Source organism: Triturus cristatus, chromosome 8, assembly GCF_964204655.1.
Source record: "Triturus cristatus chromosome 8, aTriCri1.1, whole genome shotgun sequence".
NCBI classification, from domain to species: Eukaryota; Metazoa; Chordata; class Amphibia; order Caudata; family Salamandridae; genus Triturus; species Triturus cristatus.
This window is the reverse complement of record NC_140591.1, coordinates 222,018,687-222,041,062: the sequence shown is the minus strand read 5'-3', so window position 1 is coordinate 222,041,062 and position 22,376 is coordinate 222,018,687.

Below are 22,376 nucleotides of genomic sequence, written 5' to 3'. Positions count from 1 at the left end.
TTATTTACAGGTCTCCCTCCCCGCAGTACCCTCCCTAATTACCCTTCCCCCCATTTGGCCAATCCGATCTTCGGTTTCTATATATATACACACAGAATGGGTTCTGCCAGAAGGTGGGCATATTGGGAGAACTGCTCCTGAGGAATCAGACCTTGACAAGTGGTTACTATATATGGACCGTAATAGCTTTTCTTCCGACACATCTTCGTTGTCATCATCTGTGGCAGAGCCCCCTACATGGGTTACTCTTTTCAACTCCTGGTTCAAAAAGACTTACCTGGTCCCAGCCTGGACAGAAGTCTGGATGGTGCAGACGATGGTGTTCCTCTTCATGTGGATTGGGTTTGTGACTGTGTTTTTCATGTTGATTAATAGCCATTACTTACCTGAACGCTCTGCTGTGAACTTGGTTAAAGGAGTTCTGGCCCCTTATACTTCTTCTCATAAACTGAAAAGAGATCAAGCACTAACCCTGGGAGGAGTATGCGGAGTGGCATTCCGCGGAGTTCCAGAGAGTTAAAAAAACACTCCACTCCGCTCTGTCCCAACGCAAATGTAAAAGAACAGGGTAAAAAAAAAAAAACTTACCTGCTCTCTGGGGTCTGATGGCCCCCCTCCTCCTCGCCGTGTCGTCTCCTCCTTGCTGCCGTCCTTGTTGCCGGTCGCAACCACCTACGTTTTACATCTTGCGTGGACAGCACATGCGCAGTTCATGCAAGATGTAAAATGTAGGGGTTTGTAGGGAGGACGAGGACAGCAGCAAATAGGAGAGAGTTGAGACACCACGGCGAGGAGGAGGGCAGCCCGCAGACGCCAGAGAGCAGGTTAGTGTTTTTTTACCCCTTTTGTTTTTGGTCGTGGCGCAGGGGCTGAGGGGCATACTCCGCTTCACCACAGAGTGGGAGTTTTGTCTCAACTTCGCATTCCCAGCGGAGCACGGAGTTGGCCCTGCTGGTAGAGGGGAGTACGCCGCCTGGGCTTATCAAACACGTGTTAATATTTCTGCTTTACCAGTTATTGATGGCAATGTTTGGGCTAAAGTACCATTCGATATCCATAGCCCGACTGAAATTTGAACATTCCATACGTATTCTGCGTTTCTTTAGGAGATCTGGTTTTGCCTGGCATACACTCTAATGACTGGGATGTTAACACTCTTTATTCATTATTTTCTGATTTAAAGTATTATACTGCGTTTGACACTGAGGATTTGTATTTGAATTCTGCAAATGACGTTGAATACTCAAGAGACAGGATTTTAATTATACCCAGTAGGAACATTGCCCGACCCGGTTACCGGGGAGTTCAAAGACCCAACGGAGTAAATTTATTTATTTTACTGGTTACGATCTTTCTGACCCTGTGTCCTATTTTTATAAACTTAAGATACCCACCCAAACCAAATTTATGCAGACCCTTATTAAATTAGTTTACTCCTTGTCCTTCATAACTGATTTGTCCGTGAAAGGTTATGACTACTGGAAGGACACGGTTGAATCAAAACCTATTTGGGGTACCAAAGATTGGCAAGTGCAGGGTACTGAATCATTGCATCGCGTTTGTCTGATACCGTCTCAGCTCATATTTTTGAATGAGACTGTACAACAAACTACTCGTTTTGGTTTAGCAACAGCAAAACATTTAAATTCTCCATCTGTTCCATTATAGGCTGCTTATGACACGTGGCAAACACACACCAACTACACAATTGGCCCCTTGGGATGGTTATTGTGGCCAAAGAATTCAAATGCATGTCAATTACGATTTTTTGTATACCACAAAAGGGTTTACACAAAGTAGACCTGATCCTCGTTTTCCACAATCCCATACTGTTACCACATAATCTGTGGGTAAATTATGTCAACAATGGTTAGAACATTCCACATTGTCATCTGTGAAACACCATTTAGCTCTATTATCAGGTGACTTTGATCTGGCTGGCTGATTTTCTTTTGGGTCCAAAATCCCCTCATGCAAAACGTTTTGTCTATGCGGCACATAATGAATTGTGTAAGCTATCGCAGATGAAACCTGCAGTGCGCCTGTACCAAATTGACTTAGATAAGTTTCTTGCAGTGGTCGATAACAGCATTACTACACTGTCTTCTCGTATATATACTTTGGATAACATTGTATCATCAGTCATTGTTCAACATGAAGTGTCTGTTTTGTACCACGGTCAAAATCAGTTACGTTCTGTAATGCAATTTGGTTGGAACTAGCAAACACTCAAAGTGGTAAAGTACCATGGGATTACCTAAATGCTGTTTTTGCCATTTAGTTTAACAGATAAACAGAAATTGATGTCAATGAAAGACGCAACATATATGATGTTACATATAGAAAAGCTAGACCAGTTACGATTCTCTGTAGCAGGGACTGATTCAGCTGCGTGGTTAATATATGGGGTTATTTCACTGCCTCTCTCTCTCTTGCAGTTTATGGCCTGCCTGAAACACTATCCGGTTGGTAGATATGAGGCTCTTGGCAGTAGCTATATTCATGAATTAGGTCTCTCCCTTTCACGTTTCGGTGTCAGCGAGCAGATAAGGAGGTTTTCCTTACAGGGAGGGATTGAGATTCTACAGTGGGACACTCCTTAGTCTGCAAACAAGTAAAACATCACGGTGCATGCAACATTTCGGCCCCTAATATAGCTTGTTTTTAAAGGGAACCCTGGTCCCAGCTATTATTCCTGCACTAACTTTGCTTTCTAACGGCAGTTATCTGCTTCTAAATAATCACAACTATGCGGCTTACAGGCAGGCATCCCGTATATAGTAACAGTTTCACAACGTGTTACATGTTGCAGCAATGTCCTGTTTCCTCCCCCGCATGGGATTGTAGATAGTTCGCTTTGGCCTTCCATTACAACTTTGAAAATAGATTTCAATAAGCTAAGCAGACTAAAAGCGCTATTGTTTCAACAAGAAGTGGTGCTCACATCAGCTTGTGAGACCTTCGAATTGCAGGTGGAAAGAACCGCAAGTGAGATTCAGTTATTGCTAAACACGAATCTCCCACTCCATTTTGGAGAATTAATTCACCAAGTATTTAATGCATCTGATACAGAGGGCCTTGCCTACTTTTTTTAACTTGTGGGATCCAGATTGGTCACCTCCTTTCAGATTATTTTGGGAGTAATCCCAGCTTTTATTCATTCTATTTTTTCCAAACCCTCCCCTAGTGCTCCTGCTGACTTGCAGCGTACTTCTACTTCTACTGTTGCTCTGCAATGGCTGCTTGATCAGTGGAGCTGCCAAACCCGGTCCAGTTACAGCTGTACCGTGATCGGATGCACCAGCTTTTTGGTGCAATGCCATTGGGGGCTCTTCACATCAACTACTGGCTGACCTTCAACTATGCCTACTTTACCTGCGAGCAACCTGTGTTCTACTACCTCCAGTGCCCTTTTCAATGGGCTCTGGATGTCTGCCTCTCCAATACGTCACACGTTGCCCTGGATTATGAACTGTTGATGGGTCCGTTGATGGCCCATGATCATAACTGTTCTGTGAGTAGGCGCCTAGTGTGCGATCCTCTACTTGGACCAATAGCAGACTTGAGTACCTGTGTATGTGCACAGTGCCTTTTGGATCAGAGTTTCATCGAATTTAACACTGGTTGCCCTGATATGCTCCTAACGGCCTCTGGATATGAGGAGCATGTGTGCTTGTTCGACTTACTTATAAGATACTTATAAGATAAGATAGCATACCTTTTTACTATAGAAGGTTTAGACAACATACTGGAGTTTATGGCATTCCGCTTTCCCACACCATTTTTGGCTCTGAAGATGCGCTGCGAATGGATATTTTTTGGGGGTCCACAAATATTTAAATTTGGATACCACTGTGACACTTTGCCTCTGCTTACCGCTGAATTTTGTTTTCACCCAGTGCTTACGACCTGTCCAAGGGGAGGATGTCACACGGTGACATTTTCGTTTTATCCAAGTTAGCATGAGCACACTGCAGCTTGCCTGCTGCTTTGTACACGTTACTACACAACTTAATTTTTGCAATACCTTCTAGGGCTGTTTTCACATGAGAACATGTCGCTGTGTTCACTCTGCAGGTTCCTGATATTTTAGACTGAACATTGTGAGCAAGGTCAAACAACAATGCCCCTTGCTATTTTGTTCTGGCCAGGCCTTAGACAAAATTTACCAATGCAGCTGTTGTTTGGACAACGTACTTTGGTTTTATTAGAATACACAAATAGGTAGCACACACTTGGAGAGGGACCTTTCCAGGGAGAAGAGCGAGACAGCACCTATGATGTAAATCTACCACCTATAGGCTAAGGTGTGGGGTCTGCTGACAAAGCCCAGAGATCTTCTAATATATAATAATACTGCTTCTTAGCAAGGGGAGGGAGGTTAGGTTCGGCTCTATTGTTGTTTCATTACAACATCCCACTTTATGATATATGGACCAGCTGCTCTGCTGACTGTATTTTTACTATGCATTTTCCTGCTTGTTGGTCACGTCTATCGCATGTTAGGGCAAGTTAGTTAAATAAATATTTTAAACTGTTTCATGTCTCGGTCAGATCTTACTATGGACAAGTACAAGAGTGCGAGTGAAAAGGCCTGTCTTGTTACCGAAATTCCTGAGAGATCTCGGAGTGTTGTGTTCTGGGGTGTCTAATCATTTGTTTCTCTGTGAGTGAGTAGGAGAGCAAGTGAGACACTATAGCTAGTCGGTCCTGGGCTCATGCGTACTGAAGTGGTAGGATGACTCAATCTCTATACACCAAAGTCCTATAATCAATAAGCAACAGGATCTGGAACAACAACTTCGACAATATCAGACCTGCTCTGATCCTCCCAAAGAACCCATGGCGCAGGGAAGCCAGTTGTATAGTTGAAACAGGATAAGGTTTATTCTCAAGGTAGCAGTCTTAGGTTACAGGTAAAGATGGTAGTAGGGCAGCAGGAAGGCCCCACCGGGAGCAGCATCCTTTCTCCTCAGCCCATGCATTCCAACTGACACTCACTCAAACCATGCACACATCAGCATTCTATTTCCCTGCCCCACTGTTTTTTTTTTTTTGAAACCGTTTATTGCAATCTCAAATAGTTACAAGTATGGGCCTACAACCGTCCGGCCGGCCGCTAGAGTGGCAGAAGCATATGACATACATACAGAAAAAGTCTCTTAGCGGTGCAAAATGGTAAATCAGGAGATATCAATAGCGCGGGCCACATAACTCCAAGCCCACAATACGGTTTCCTTTTGTCAAAACATAACAACACAAAAAAAAAAAAAAAAACCACACCCGCAAGGCAACCCGCAATCCAAGGTGACGGCACGCGCTCCTCAAGTGGGGGATCCCAACCAGCCGCCAAACTCTGAAGAGGGGAATGGGAACAGATCAGGGACTGGGGAACCACGTGCCCACGGCTGGGGGAGGGGGTCAGCTAGGGGGACGGAGCTGGTGAGGCAGCCGGTAGCAGTGGCGGCTCACAAATACCCCCGCGATAGGCGTTCCAGGGGCCCCAGATTTTCACCCACGCCCCAGGCTTACCCCTCGCCACATACACCACCTTTTCACGAAACATACACCAATCCATGTGTTCTTTCCAGGCCGACACCGCCGGGGGTCTCTGGGATCCCCACAATTGAGCAATGTCACGCTTAGCTATCATGTATCCCAGAGTCACCCACCGCGTCTGCGGAACCGAATAGTCAGTCGGTTCCCACACATTCAGCAAGCATCTCCTCGCTTCAGGCAACAGCGCGACACGCGTGACCACTCGCAGGACCTCATGCACACCACGCCAGAATCGCTCCACCTTTGGGCATTCCCACAGAAAATGCAAGAAAGGTGCCAAGGCACCACAGCCACGCTTACACAATCCATCCTCAGCAAAGCCCATACGTAGAAGCCTTGGCCCCGTCACGTAAACCCGGTGGAGGATCTTAAGCTGGACGAAGCGAAGGCGAGCCGGGATGGCCACCTCCTTCGGAGAGGCCACCGCGGAAATCCAGTCCTCGTCGTCCAATTCCAGCCCATCAGCAACCCAGGCCTCGCGGAGGCCAGTCAGCAGGCCCGATCGGTCGTTAATCAGTTTTTTATATATAAGGGAGATCGTGCTGTCCGGGACATGGCCATCCAGCACTCTGTCCTCCAGGGGGGAAGACTCCGGTATGGATGCGACATCCGGAAAGACGGAGCCCAGCGCATGGCGGACTTGCAAGTACCGAAAGTACTCACTGCCTTGCAACTGAAACTCCGTCTGCAGCGTCTCGAAAGTTTTGAATCCCCCCCTCGTCCAGAGATCTCCCACTGTGCTGATGCCGATCGTGTCCCACTTCTCGAAGCCCTTCGAGGTCCACAGGGAGCCCAACCGCTCAGACGCATATAGCGGTGACGCCCGGGTCAAACGGTCCTTCCACCCCATAGCTGCGTTAGCCGCGTGCCATACACGCACCATGACACGCGTCGGTCCCGTCAGGCGGGAGTCGGGCGCGCCAGAGTAGAGCGCTCGATTGTAGTCGCCACCGGGCAGGAGCATCTTGTCCATTTCAAATGCCGGGTTCAAGGTGGGCCCGTAAAGGCCATGATTAATTGCAGCTAGCTGGGAGGCCCAGTAATACCGTTTAATATCCGGGAGGGCAACCCCCCCGTCGTACCACGGGAGCGTTAATTTAGCCAAAGCAATACGCGGCCTCCCGTCCCAGAACAGGCGCCGCTGCAGGCTCTCCACCTCACGGAAGTAGCGCGCCGGGACCAAGTCCATAGTGTTCTGGAGAGCGTACAGAAAGCGCGGCAACGACATCATCTTAAACAAGGCCGCTCGGCCAAGCGGCGAAAGCGGCAGACGCCGCCAACGCACAACGTCCTCCTTCAAGCGCTGGAGGGGGGGGTAGCAAATTCCGCTCGTAGCGGGCCTCCGGGTCCAGAGTAATATATATACCCAGGTACCGAAACCCCTGGGAGGCAATCTGGATCGGACAGTCCCGTGGTAGGACCGGAGCCTCCCCGGAAAGCACATATACACAGGATTTCGCCCAGTTGATGACAAGGCCTGAGTTGCGACCGAATGAGCGCAAAACATCAACCAGGACGATCAGTGATTTACGCGGGGAGGCGAGATACAGAAGGATATCGTCGGCGTAGAGGGACATGCGGTCCTCATGCTCGGGGGTCCAGCGGAGACCACGGATGGAAGGGTGCCACCGCAGCCACTCCGCCAGGGGTTCCAGGGCCAGTGCAAACAGGAGAGGCGACAGGGGGCAACCCTGTCGCGTGCCCCGTCCCAATGCGAATGGGGCCGAGACTCGTCCATTCACCACCACCTGCACCAACGGGCCCGAGTACAACAACTTGACCCAGCTGATGAATCCCGGTCCGAAGCCAAACTTCGCCAGCATCGCCCAAATGTATGGCCATTCGAGCGTATCAAACGCCATGGTGGCGTCCAAGGACGCCAAGATGGCCGGTTCCCGCACAAACGGGACACGCGCGAGCACCCCGTGCAAGCGTCGCAGATTAAGGGCCGTGTTGCGATGGGGTATAAAGCCGGATTGGTCTTGGTGGACCAAATCGCCCACCACGCCGACCAGCCGGTTGGCTAGCACCTTGGCGAGGATTTTGGGCTCCGCGTTCAAGAGCGAGATAGGCCTATAGGATGTGACCCGCTCACGGGGCCTCCCCTCCTTGTGGATCACCACGATTGTGGCCAGACGCTGGTCCGGCGGAAGGGAACCCCGCGAGCGGGCCGCCAGGAACATCGCGCGCAGGTGGGGCGCCAGTACATCCGGTCGCAGCTTGTACAGCTCGATAGGGATACCATTGGGGCCCATGGCCTTGCCAGATGCGACCGAGCGGATAGCAAGGGCAATTTCGTCCGAGGTGGGAGGAGCGTCCAGCGAATCCCTGTCCTCCACCGAAAGGGAGGGCAGCGCGATGTCCCGAAGCAGGGCATGGGAATCTTCCTCCGAGCAGGGAGAAACCGGGGAGTACACCTCGCGGAAATAATCCGCGAAGCAAGAGACAATGGCTTCCGGCTCGGTGACACGCACACCATACATCCTCTCGATCAAAGGAACCACACGACTCGCTCTCTCCTTCTTGTCCAACCACGCAATCAATTTACCAGCCTTATCACCCACATCATACAGTCGCCCCTGTTGCTCTCTACTGAGGCCCCTGGCCGCCTCCGTGACGAGGGCCCTATAGGCCGCCTGCTTGAGGTGTAGAACATGCAATGTGGCATCCGTCACCCCGCTCCCCAGGTCACCCTCTAGTTCAGTAATTTCGGCCTCCACCCGGGTTACCTCCTCCCGCTCGCGCCTCCGGGCATGGGAGATAAAGGAGAGGGCCTCCCCTCTGAGAACTACCTTAAAAGCCTCCCACAGGGAGATGGCCGAAGGGACAGACCCCACATTCTCCTCAAAGTACCGCTGCAAGGATTTGATCACGTCGGCACGAATAGTGGGGTCGCGCAGGTACCAAGCATTGATTGGGGCTACCCTGCCCTCCCCCCTCGGGAAGACATCAAAGTGCAACAGTAGTGGGGAGTGATCTGAAATACCCCGCGCCAGATGGCGCACCTCTCCCACTCTCCCAGCATAGGCCGCAGGGACAAGGACATAATCAAGCCGCGAGAGGCTACCATGGGCACCCGAGTGGAAGGTGCATTGCAGCTGCGCGGGATGCTTTAGTCGCCAGCAATCCACCAATCCTAGTGTATCTAAAAGGCCGGACAGCCACGCCTGTGCCCGGGGGAGGTCCCTAGGGGGATGACGATCCAGAGACCCAGAAGCCACCGCATTGAAGTCCCCCCCAACTACCAGAAGCCCACCCGGGAGGTCAAGGAGGAGGCGCCCCAGGTCCGCAAACGTAGTAGATTGTAACCCCGGCGGAACGTACACTGATACAAAAACAACCACTCTGCCCTCCATTCTACCCACCAAGACAGTGTAGCGTCCCCTCTCATCATGGCGCACCTCATCAACCTCCAACGGGAGCGAGTTCTTGATCATGATGCCCACCCCCCGCGAGCCCGAGGTGAAGCCCGAGTGGGCCACCAAGCGATAGCCTCGCCGATTCATGGCATGAAAGGAGTTACCTATAAGGTGTGTCTCCTGCAGGAAGACCACATCTGGTGACATGCGTTTCAGATACTGCAGGACCACACCACGCTTAATCCTGTCCCCCAGTCCGTTAACGTTCCATGACAACACAGTCAAGTCCCTACCCCCCATCATACGTAGAAGCCATCAGTCGTCCCCCAAAGAGCATCTCGAAAGCAACAATACAGTAAAGGGTTTGCCTTGCGGTGCAAACAAACAACACTCCCCCCCCCGCCCCCCCATCCCAACAGAACTCCCCCCTCCCTGCACCCCTGCATGAGCCCAGACAGCCCCCCCCAAAGTGCAGTGTGCCTGTCGCCCCATAGATGAAAAACTAACTAGTCCCCCAGAGGAGGAGGGAAAGCCCCCATTTGACCCCGTACGACCTCCATAGGAGGGGAACATACACGATCAGTAAATGGTAACAGGAATGTTGTCCAGAGCAAGGCCTATTATTCACCCCTCAGTTCTGATCCGGTGGGCCCTCCCCGCCAACCGCACCCCCCCACCCCCCCGGCCCCGATCCCCAGGCAGAGTGTCCAACCAGTCCCCAGCGGCCTCGGGTCGGTCAAAAAAGTGCGTGCGACCATCCACCTCCACCCTCAGCTTAGCTGGAAAAAGCATTGAGTACTTAAGGTTCAGGTCCCGTAGGCGACGTTTAACTCCGAGAAAACTCAGTCTCTGCTTTTGGACCGCCGGAGTAAAGTCAGGGTAGAAATTCACGTCCATATTATCGAGCTTGACCGGTCCCTGTAGCCTGGAAGTCTGCAGGATAGCGTCTCTGTCCCGAAAGTTAAAAATCCGGGCGATGAGAGGCCGCGGCGGGGCACCGGCCTTAGGTCTTCCTCCGGGGATCCTGTGGGCGCGTTCCACCGCAAAGAGCTTACTCAGCCCCCGGGGCTGGAGACGGGTGAGGATCAGTTCTTCCACAAACAGATCTGCCGCCTCCTCCTCTCGTCCCTCCGGCACCCCGACAATGCGAACGTTGTTCCTCCGGGCCCGACCCTCGGAATCCTCCAATCGACGGTCCATCAGGGCGCTCGCCTGGCCAAGCCGGTGCACCTCCTTTGGAGGGCCACCACATCTGTTGTGAGGCTCGAGGTAGTGTGGGCCAGGGAATCGACCCGGTCATTTGTTTTAGACAAGTCGGCCCTCACCAGGCCCACATCCACAAGGACCGAGTCTATCTTCTGCGCCAGAGTATCAAAGCGCTGATCCACCGAGGCCTTCATCTCGGCGATGGCGCCCATGACGTCCCGGAGGGTCAAATCCGCGGGCTGAGCAGACGCCTCAGTCGGGCCCGCCGGGGACGCACGCGATGTCTCTGGAGATCCCTTCTGGAGGGTGTAGCGGTCCATGCTGTTGGACTGATGTGCCGGGCCACGGCGGGTCGTTTTCACCTTCGCCCGGTCGCCATCTTGCTTGGTGGACATGTCTGCACTCCCAAAGTCGTGCCAATCTCCTCAAAAGGGCCGACAAACCAGTTCACAGGTTCCGGGGGGGGGTGACCACTGGACCGCAGGACGACACACAGCCGGCGGGTCGGCCGGGCACCCGGACAAGTCCACACCACCGCATCCCGCTCCGCAACCCTGCCTCGCTTGAGGGCAAGGAGGGCGCAAAAGCGAAAGTGAAAGCGCGGGGTACGCGAGTCGCCCAGCCCTGCCCGCCGCTGTTGTTCACTTTGTCCCCGGATCGCCCCACAACTCCAATCCGGGGGGCCGGCGCGGAGAAGGCCGCAACCATTCACTCGGTGCTCCCGCCGGTGTCCGGGGTCCGATTCGAAAACGGAAAACGGGTGCCGCCTCAGCTCGGGTTCACAGACACAGTCCCCTCATCAAGGACAGGATATAGTCAGGATTAATTCAGGAGGTCGCGGAGGTCCTCGGGAGCTTCGCACCTACGCGGCCATCTTGGTTGCGCGCTAGGCTCCTCCTCCGCCCCTGCCCCACTGTTAACACACTAATTCATACATGAAGGCTCCATCACACTTTTCAGTACAGTTCTCTAGCCTTCTGCATCCCCACAACATGTTTGTATATTTATATTCTAATTTTAGTTTGCTGCACAACATGGGGGTGTCATTCCACAGTGATACAAATGACACAGGTTAATTAAATTGTGGTCATTCCTTAAACAGTTTTTTAAGTTAATTTACTGTACTTTCTGTTTGATTTAGGAATGGATAACTGGTTTAATCTAAATCAGAATATCTGCTGAAGGGCTCTTCTCCTATGCCAAATTAGATTTAAGCCATTACTAGCAGATAACTCTTGGTCTTCTTTTATTTGCTCCACAGGATAAGGTGAGAGGTTTGAGGGATGCCAAATCTGAGCATCCGCTTACCTGCATTAAAGGGTTTGCGCTGCATCTGCGAGGATTTGGTATAGTCAGGGAAGATCATGATGCCAAGACCATTGGAAAGAGAGCTTAACCTGGGCGTGTGCCTCCCTCAGGACAGCGTTGGGGGGTTACGAAAGTTCAACTTCTTGGCGATGAAAGGGCATGGTAGACCCCAGGAGGAAGATGCTGTGTCGGGCCCCAACCGCCCTCTCAATTACGAACCAGGGTGACGATGCACCTGCAGGGACCCATGATTTAAGCTGTTTTCAAAGAAAGCTTCTGGGGAGTAGAAAGGGGGGGAACTCAACTCCCTCCAGGAAGCCCACAAATCGCAGATTACTCTGTCAGGTATTGTGTTTCCACGTACTCGGCTCTGGCCTACAGAGTGCACACTGTCAAGAGCAGCATAGTCACCTTAGCTTTAAGGTCTGTTGAGTCATCCACAATGGCAGACACTACTTTCCACCTTCGTAACTTTCCCGACCACACCAAGTAGATCCTGGAGCAGGAGTGTAATATCCACCCCAACTTTGCAAATTTTAACCTTGAGGGCCTCACGTGAGGCCTGGTTGGCCACCAGTATCTGACCCACATCTGCAGCAGCAGGGGGTCCTGGAGGGCTGCTCCCCGGTTCCAACCTACCTGCCGGAGTCCAGGGGGGCCGTCGTGAATCTTTAGAAAAAGGAAGGTTAGCGGCGGACTCCAAAGGCTGCACCTCCTTACTTTATTCCCATAGTGTGCAAACTAGAAATATAGTTAATGATGGTGTGCACATAAGCGCCCCAGCATCCGCCGCCACTAGATGCCAACTGCCAAGCAGATCAATAAAGTTTGAGAAAAAGTTCGGAGCGGTGCACCACCAATTTTGCTTTTTAGTACATGATACCAAGTGGTCAGTCTTATGTACTTGCAAAAGTCTTTATTTTAATTGTCCAACCAAAATCTCAGCCAACGCGTTCCGTTCAAATTGAACTTCGTCAGGGCATTTGTGAGGTTGAAAGAATTATCCAAGGCGTATGACGGTGGTCTGTGTGCGTAATATCCGTTTGGAGAGGAGCGTCGTAGTTCCCAAATTAATAATCTCAATGGAGATCTCTGTGCCACCTTGATAAGTGCACTGTACACAATTCTGGAAGTCAGTGGAGGTCCGTGCTCTCCCCTCAACGCGTTCCGTCGTGAATCTGTCCGTTATGGATTGGGTGCAGATCGTCTGGGCCTTTCCCCATTACTGTAAGTGGACTATGATCTGCTTGTCACCCACTGTCACAGCAGGCAAAAGGGTTGGTAGAATGTAATAGTTCTAGGCAGTAAGAGCCTAAGGATCCGGGCTGGCAAGTAGCAACAATGCCACCTTGCAGAACTGGGGGGAGTCCGCCGGCTTCAGCACTTGACTCATTTACCCATGTAGCAAGCAGGGCAATACGTGCAGTCAAGGCATGAGATGGAGGGCACAGGAGGCCCCCTCATCTGGATTACGCTGGAAGGGCAAGGAGGGGACCACACCGCCTCCACGATGTATCCTCAGGTACGGCCTCGTAGTTGACCCTCTGGCTGGTCCTCCGCCAGTGTGTATTGTAGGGTTATAGACCTGCAGCCTACTTACCCCCACCTCCTCGGACAGCCCAAGCAGCCAGGAGACACATCCAGCGAACGTTTCAATGTCTCACCTTGGGATGGGAGGAGGTTGCCTTCTACCCAAAGGGCTCCACTTATCCTCCAGCAGGCCGTACAGGTAGTGGGCTTTCCCCTTCAACAACAGGAAGTAACTGCCTTGTTTAGCAGCCCAAGTAGTTTGTAAGTCTGCAACAACACTATTTTTAGTAGAGCACTATTGTCCCCTTAGACCCTGCCCACTGCGAGGAATGTCTTGGTGAGCCCCAGCCATGCACCCCCTAGAGTGGAAGGCAGGAGGGGCAAAAGCAAAGAGTCTCTGAGGGCCAACAAGACAAACCCCTAGAGTCTCAGGCTATAACAACAATGGAGCAGAGGCCCAGTCTCATGCAAGGCCCAGACCGTTGGGCCCCTGCGGCTCCAATGTCCAGAAAACACAGCAGGGGGTGGAGGAGGAACCAGGGTGCCCTAGATGTGTGACGAGTGGCTCACCACTGCGGCTGCCAAATTCCCGGCTTCTCTTGCAAGCAAGGCCCGGCTGGGCAGAGACAATCAGAGTGGAACTGCCTGTGGACACCTGCTGCACCACTGCAACAACTGTCAGCACTGCCCTCAGTTTACCTGCGTCCTGGCGCCAATAAACAGGGCCAGCAGGCAGAGCGTCCTCCAGGCTCCCGCAGCATCCCCTGGCCAGCCCACGCTGAACAAGCTGTGGCAAGCCCTACACAGGCCAACGGTCTTAGGGCGCTATAAAACACTGAATTTGGCCTCCATCCTCCTTAATCACCAATATTCCAGGGAGGATCAAAACCAAGGTGTGTATGGTCCGGGGCAGCCAATCTGTCAGGATGGCAGAGGAGGTCCATGATGCGTCTCTAAGATGCATCCACCATCTTCGCAGCTTCAGCCACACTCTCACAAATGTTATAATTTAGGTGTAATTTTGTTTATTTAAATGTGAATAATAATTGGTTTTATTTAATATATTCAAAATAATGTAATATAACTTCAAAATTAAGTTAATGCTGTAGCATGTTTACCAGTTTGTTCTACATTTAAAATAAATATTCTAAATCCATTTACATTAATATTTAAATTAAAATATCTTAATTCTTTTTTTTTTTTTTTACAGTTTATTAAACTTTACATTTTTCCTTGTACTTTACTATGGGGACATTTCTGCCCCTGTGGTACAGTCCTCCGCCTACATGTGAAAGTTTACAAGTAGTAACTCATAAATTAGGCTCTACCACCTGAATTCAGTGTGTTAACATGCAAGGCTGCATTTTTAAGTAACTTTGCACTTGTAAATAGTGACTAACCAAAAGTAGTAAAGCTACTCAAAAGTGTAGGAGTAAATGTACTTGTAGTAAATGTACACATGCAAATTTACCCTTGTGAATAGAGCCAGCAGTTCTGAAGCCTTGCAGAATAGGCAGTAGACAGCAAAGAAAAGGTTGATCCAATCTCTGGTATATTTTGGTCCTCAGATGAAGAACTCCAGCATTTACAATCAATTAGTCACTGTTCGACCTGGCAACCTTGGCGTGGTTTTCCCCCTAACCTTTCGTCTTCAGACCTCCTGTTTTGGTGACTTCACTCTTGCTGGCTTTAGGACTCTGGGCAATTTACCACTGCTCACCAGTGCTAAAGTGCTTGTGCTCTCACCTTAAAACATGCAAGATTGGTTTCTACCCAACTGGCTGTTTAATTTACTTGAAAGTCTCTATTATAGGGACACTACCTGTGCCCAGGGCCTATAAATTAAATGCTACCAGTGGGACTGCAGCACTGCTTGTACAACCCACTTAAGTAGCACTTTGAACATGCCTCAGGCCTGCCATTGCAGCCTTTGTATGCAGGTTTAAACTGCCATTTCGACCTGGCAAAGTGAACCCTTTCCCAGGCCCAACCCTTCCTTTTTAGGTATCGCCTAGCGACGCAGCGCATGCGCTGCTCGCCTTGGCGAGACTATTGTTGTTGGTTTGGTGGGCGAAGGGGGACAGGACATGTGTGCGCCTGGACAGGTGATGTGCACGCGCATGGCGTCTCCTCTCTAGGGATGTTAGCTTTCACACGCTCCCACCGTGCGCTTGATCTAAATTTTTTTTGTAGATTTGCGCGCTTGATTTAGTTTTCAGTTTAACTGCGCGCTGCAACTATACAAGGCAGACACATACATTTAAGAGCTCAAGCATATCAACATCTTTTTTTCTGTAGATTTGCGCGCTTGATTTAGCTTTCAGTTTAACTGCACGCTGCAACTATTCAAGGCAGGCATACACATTTCAGAGCTTAAGCATATCAAGATCTTTTTTCTGTAGACATGCTTTCTTTGCTTGTGTTTTTGACTCGCCGTGCTTCTCCCTCTGCCCCGCACTCTATCCTGACACTTATCCTCATGTTCTTTACTTGCCGTCCCTGTCCCTCTGCCCTGCACTCTGTCCTGCCACTTATCCTTACGTTCTTCACTCGCCATGCTTGTCCCTCTGTCCCACACTCTGTCCTCCCACTTAAACATATGCACACGCTCTACCTTTGTTTGCGGGGTGCTGCTTTGTGATGGCGCACGCTCCTCGCAGGAATCTTGCTGCCTTGTCGCGCGCACACCAATTGCGGGCTCGCATGCTTTGAACAGCAGCGCAGTGGTGATGAACAACGGTGCATGGGTGATGGCTTTGAACAGCGCAGTGGTGATGTGCTTCTGGTCCCAAGGTTCGACTAAGCAATGTACGTTATGTGCTTTTCTTTGATATTGCCCTGCAGGCAGGCTCTGAAGAACAATGAAAGCTTGGCTTGTCCTCTGTGCTTGAAACCTAGGTTTGCTGCGGACGCACCCGTTTCACAATGTACGGTGCGACTAAGGCGCAGTTCTGGTGAAACCGAATGGAAAAAAGCTTTCAATGGGATGTGTCACAGCCTGGCCCAGTTCTGCCCCTCTTGGCTTGTAACAATGAGCTGACTAATTCAGTAAGTAGCTTTACTTCCTCTGCGTTAAGTGTATAACCATGGTTACAGGAACAAAAGTACAACTGGTGGAGGAAGGTAGGGAGTGCAAGCATTTCTGAAATGTGCGAGTGTGGCCGAGCTAGAAGAGGGACGTATCCGACGCGGAGGGTATTGCGTGCGTGAAAGCGGGCATGTGGTGCGTGTACATGCTTCTCACGAGTGCGAGGCATCCTGTGTGTCAGTCTTCCTTCTGTACCCATCCTAGGGGGTGCCTGGGTGAGTCTCTGCGTAGAGGGAGGCTCAGGTGTCTCCCTATGTACCCTGCATTTGTCACTGATGAGGAATGTCAAACATTTGACTTGGATGTCTGAAAGCTTTCAGCTTTGAATAGGTTGGGACAAGTTTGTGCTTGCACTCACACCCCGGGAGCCTGGCTCGCACGGATGCCCTCGGCAACCACTGGTCCAGAGGAGGCGATTGAATGAACAGAACGTGGCCTTGGACTCCTGGCGTGGATTAATACTGAAGGAAGCCAGGCAGGTGGGTGATGATCTGAATGACTGCCCCAGTTTGGCGTCCTCCAGGATGCTGCTCTATACTTGTACCCCATGGGTTGTAACTGGGCAGGTCTCAAGCAGTCCTCGGCTCTATTACTGGGATGACTGTTGCTTTTAATCTTTTGCGGCCCAGTTTACTTTCAGTAATGGAAAGGATCATGATGTGGACAGTCAAGCCCTGGCATCGAGTCATGGTGACTGTATAGGGCCTTAACGAGGACATTGTTCCATGTTGGAGGTGAAACAAAATTAGTGAACACCTACTCAACAGGAAAAGTGAAGAAATGGCAAAGAGGAGAGAGAGAGAATGTAGAGGGGAGGAAACCTAGGTTTAGTCTACCTTTAATGTGGGCTTTGGCTACATTCAATGTCATTAGACACACCAGATCAGGCCGATGGCATTTCCAACCGAACATTTCCTGGCATGCATATGTGTTTTGGGCGGGGATCCCCACTCCTCGCACCAGATGCTGCGTGCCCTGCGATGTGCGCAGGCGCACTCCCCCACCTAGGCGAGGACCGCAGATACCACTGCACGCATGCACACACGATAAGTCATTCCCTTCTGAGTATGCCCCCCCCTCGAGACACACTCGAAAACTCATGCGCAGTAGTTAGCTTCCGCTAATCAGCGATTTTCACAGCCCGAGCAGGAAGTAGGAGACGCCTTCGCCAACACTATTTCAATGATAGTCCGAACACAGCCCGCACTTCCTACAGGCAGCCGCTGGCAGAGGGTAGGTGCTGAATGAGCCAGCCCCCGACGCAACCGTAAGTACTTCGCCACGATGGGACCCCACAAGAGACACTCTACGATTCCCATGCGCAGCATGTGTATGCTCTAGGGCACCAGTGGTAATACTGCCGATCTATATGTGTTCTTCTATTTTAGCAAATAGGGCGCGGGCAGCCAACGGCAATACCTAGGAAGCCCTCACTAATACTAACGAGGGTAAGCAGCATGGTACGCGTGTCTGTATGTCTCGTGTGCCTCGTTTGATTTGTCTGTCACCTTTGTTCGACCCACCCCTCGGGGGTGAGCATAGTACACACGCATAACTTAAGCGACCACTTAAAGTCACCGTCATAATATCTTACGAGTATATTTGGGGCTTGCATTCCACTACTATAGACAGTCGACTACCACCATGTGATCATCTCCATGTGAACGTTCCTTTCCCTTATTTTCTGACTGAATGTATCAGGTGCTCACTCGATTCGAGGCTGCCCTGCAACATCTAAAACCCCTTCCTCCTACCTTAAATGCGGTATCCTCTCCCTAGATGTCATGCCTATCACGGATGTCGTATGGTTGATGTGGCTCTTTGGTCTGTTTTATTTTGAGCTACCACATGTCTGACTGCACAACCACTACTTGGATGGCAATCGGGGGCACGGACAGTTTTTGCGGTGCTTCGCCCGATATACTGTTATCATCATTCATAGCAGTATTGTTTTAAACTTCCATTTGTGTCTGTAACCCCCCCCCCCCCTCTATTTTCCATCCCTTCACATAGCTAGGTCCTGAAGAAACGCCACTGACCTTCACAGGCTAAGCAGGCGTGAAACATGTCGACCTTTTTATGAGTCACATGAGCACCTTGCGCTCACTAGTGACTCCCTTACCTACCGGTCTTTTTACTTTACCAGGGTTCCTGTAACATTAAAATAGCGTATTTGGACACCCCTAGGTAATTTTATTCACACACTTTGCACGCACGCAACCATCTGTCTCTTGGATCCACCACCATTTTATCCCACACACTCGCACTCACCTATCGACTTTCCTCTTTAAAAGACCTCCGATACAGAGACCCTTTGGGGAACCGTCGGGCATTGCAGCGCCGGCCCGACGAGGAGCAATAAAAAGCCAGATGATGAAGCAAGACATCCTTCGGGGTGTGTGAGGGCCAACAAGAGGCTACATTGAGTCCTCCCCTTCGGGATTGGATCCTTGATACTGGGGATAGTTCTCTCTGCCTCTTTTCTCCTTCACCCCTCCCTCCCCTTTACCTTTTTCCTCCCCTCTACATTCTCTCTCTCTCCTCTTTGCCATTTCTTCACTTTTCCTGTTGAGTAGGTGTTCACTAATTTTGTTTCACCTCCAACATGGAACAATGTCCTCGTTGATGTAACTATCATTGTTGGAGCACGGACATTGGACCATAACCAGCTCCTGGTCCCCCTCTCTTTTTTTGTTGATTTAGACTGTATAGGGCCGCCATTCACTGGCATTGGTGAGTCACTCCTATGCAACGGTGACCTGGGTGAGTGCCGGACTCCATCCTTTGATGATCCGGACAGTCACTTAGCCCAGTCAAGCCTGATCTGCCCTCCTACATATCAAGCTCGAGTCCACATCAGAGAGAACTGAGGAAGGTGGAGCAAAATGTAATGATTTTAAAGACCCCCCCTCCCTCCCCATTTGTGAGACTCCATTCATGCCAGTAGAGCCTACAGATGTGGCAAAGTATGTCACAACACCTGGACTCACTGCGTCGGCCACAGTGGTTTGTTCACAGTCCCACAAACCACCGGGACACCTACCTACTACTGACTGTCCAACTGAGCCGGCCCGAGTGAACTTGATGCGCAACGGGCGGCCAGCCACTAGAGAGGCGAGTACAGCCTTGGAACTTCAGCTGTTCTCGAGCTGACCGCCCGTCGCTGCAATTCATTTTATCAAGTAGGTGTGTGCCTACTCCTGGAGACAGTGAGGGGCATTCACTGAGTTGTGGGTAATATTAAAGTTCCAAATATATGCTTGGGTTGCCGGTTTTCTCCTCCAAAGGTTCACGCATACACAATGTCGCACCCCCGACCCGCACTCACAGACTTCTTGCACATAGCACTGCAAGTCACAGACTACTAGTATCACACACGGCACAACAACTTTCTCAGGCCAGCGGGTTAAAATAATCATGCTGCACTGTGCAGCTGCTAACAGAGACAGCAGAGTCAGTCAACCTCTCCCATGCAGGTAGACAACGTGATCTGCATGCAAAATATGTTTGGAGCCAGCCTGCCAGTGTCCATTAATTTGTGCATGATTAATTAAAGGAGCGGTCGCCGGAGGTTGGAGGGATCCAAGCCGGTGACTAAATCTAATGTGAATGCACTTTCTCTCTTTTCAGTGTGTTGTGTTGTTTCATTTCAAGACAGAGGACATGGCATACCCTGAAAAACCTGGCCGATCAGAACAGATCTAAATTAGGTTTTGTTTGCAGCAATTCCATCCTGGATATAATCCTTCGCTTCCGGGCCAAAAGTGGAAGGATCATTACCCACAGCAGATATGGTGTGTACAGCAAAGTGGAGACAGGGCCCTGCACACAGCATGCCCCTCCCCTTCAATGTATGGCGGTCTTTATTGCAGATTGTGTCAACCAGGGAAAGTGCACCCGTTATAGAACTAGTGATCCGAATCAACCACTGATCCAGCTTCGGGATAGACATTTGTACTTTTACACTGTTATAGCGTCACACACTGCGACGTCTGGGTACTTGACTAAACACCATGGTATATACTGAAAAATCACAATCAATCTGAGGACTGACCCATGTAACAGCTGTGCCTCAGTCACACACTTATTCGGAGGCATAATCATCCGAAACCAAGTGGAATAGCTCGTTTTCACAAGTCCCTTAAGCATAAGGTAGCTCAGTGGGTTCAAGTCGAAGATGTGGTTTCAGACGTACCACTTCTAGAGGCTCCAGAGCACATTCAGAGCCCTCCACAACCATCTGCAGTCACCTGCATAAACTTATCAATCAATCAGGGGCTTATAAAACGCGCTACTCACCCGTGGGGGTCTCAATGCGCTTGGGGTGGGGGTGGGGAGGGGGTGGCAGGTGCATATCAGATCCTGCGCGCCCCTGTATTCTTTGCATGCGCCATACAAATGGGCAGAACAAAGTTGATTTACATTGATTGCACTGGCACGAACACAAATATAATGTCATGCACCGGTACTTGTTTTTTTCTACTGCTGGCACTTACCAACAAGCATTTGCAATGCAATAGGTCTTGCATTTTCAAAAGTTTAAGCTATTAGCGTTGCAAATGACAATGCCTTTTATTTATGTTTTGGCTTTTAACCCCTTCAGCGCTGCGCGGATTCCCCCGCGGTGCTGAAGGGTTCTAGCGCGGGCGTGGTCATGACGGAACGGTTCCGTCATGAGCACAGCTCAACCGATGCTCATGACGGAACCGTTCCGTCATGAGCATCGAAGGGGTTAAAACATAAATAAAAAGCATTGTCATTTACATTGTCATTTACATTGTCATTAGCTCAAACTTGTTAAATGCGAGACCTAGTGCATTGCAAATGCTTGTTAATACATATGCCACCCCTAAGGTAGGCCCTGGACAGTCCAAGGGCAGGGTGCAATGTATTTTAAAAGTAGGACATGTACTTTTAAGCTTTATATGTCCTGGTAGTGAAAACAATACTTACATTTGTTTTCCAGTACTGCAAGGCCTACCTCTCCTATAGGAAAACATTGGTGTTACCTTATTATATTTTATAAGTGTAATTTCCAATTGGGAACAGGTACCCAGTTAATGTTTTGGTGTCTCCAAGGCATGCCTCTAGAACCTTCTACCCACTCCATATGCACACCTGGGTATATGTACTGTGACTTTGTTCTGTTCCGGCGTGACCAAATATCCACAGTTGGCGCTTAGTGCTTTAAATCACACTGTTATTCTAACTGGGTGTGGGATCCTTTTTGTGTGGTGTTTTACACTTTATTACTGTCTAGAGTGTTGCACAAATACTTTACATATTGCCTATATTTAAGTCTGACTGCTCTCTGCCAAGCTACCCGAGGGTCGAGCACAGGTTAATTTAGGGTTGGCTTGTGCCTCAGCCGGACAAGGATTGTGGTTGCTGCTTGAGCAGTGCTCACACCCCAGTCAACCAACAACCCAGTCTCGTACAGTCAACATTAGTCTTTCCAAGCTTGCTATATTTCCACTAGCCCCAGTCACATTTCTTGCATTCTAATTTTCCAGTTACAGAATCTTTGCTCTTTCAGATCAATTAAATAACAGTACAGTCCCCTAGTGGGCATCCTACATCAGACTGATCACCATGAGAAGTGTTTTAGATGTTACTCCAAATGAAAATTAATTCTTCCAAGAAATCAGTGGTGCATTAGCTGTAGACAAGAGAATGCAGATGAGGAGGACAGTTGTTTAACATGAAGCTGGCGGCAGGGGGTTGTAGATTTGTTGCACACAGTACCTAGTCTTGTCAGCAGTTACATGACGACTACCTGTTTATGCGATAACTCACTACAGGAATCTGCCCTGACAAGTTCTGTTTCCATCCTCCAGTCAAATCTAATAGTTGTCTTTCCTATGCATATTTCTTTTTCTTTTTTTGTCAAAAATGTGTTTGCTTTCAAGGGATCAATTTATACTGGTTTGCAATTAAGAGTAACACATCCAGATATTACCTAGGCAATTCTTGGGGCCATATTATGAAAGTGTGCGGGCGCAGAACACAGATGTGCCCCTCGTTCCAAACATTTTCACGGTTTAGAATGCATACCATACAACTGTAAATAAGTGTATGAGCTGCAGGCAGCACAGCTCACTAACAGAGTGGAACCAATGCAGCACGCATAGTTCAACTCTGCACCTGCACACATGTTCATGATAGGGTCCTTGTTGTCCAATCGCATCTTGGTCTCAGGGTGTGCCTGGCTTGGAATAGAGGTGCGCTCTGGTTCAGCTAGAGGTCTTTTTGCAACCTCAAGCTGATATTGAGCCAAGCTTTCATGTGGCTTCTGCCTGCATCCCTCCCTGGACCCTGGATGTAGC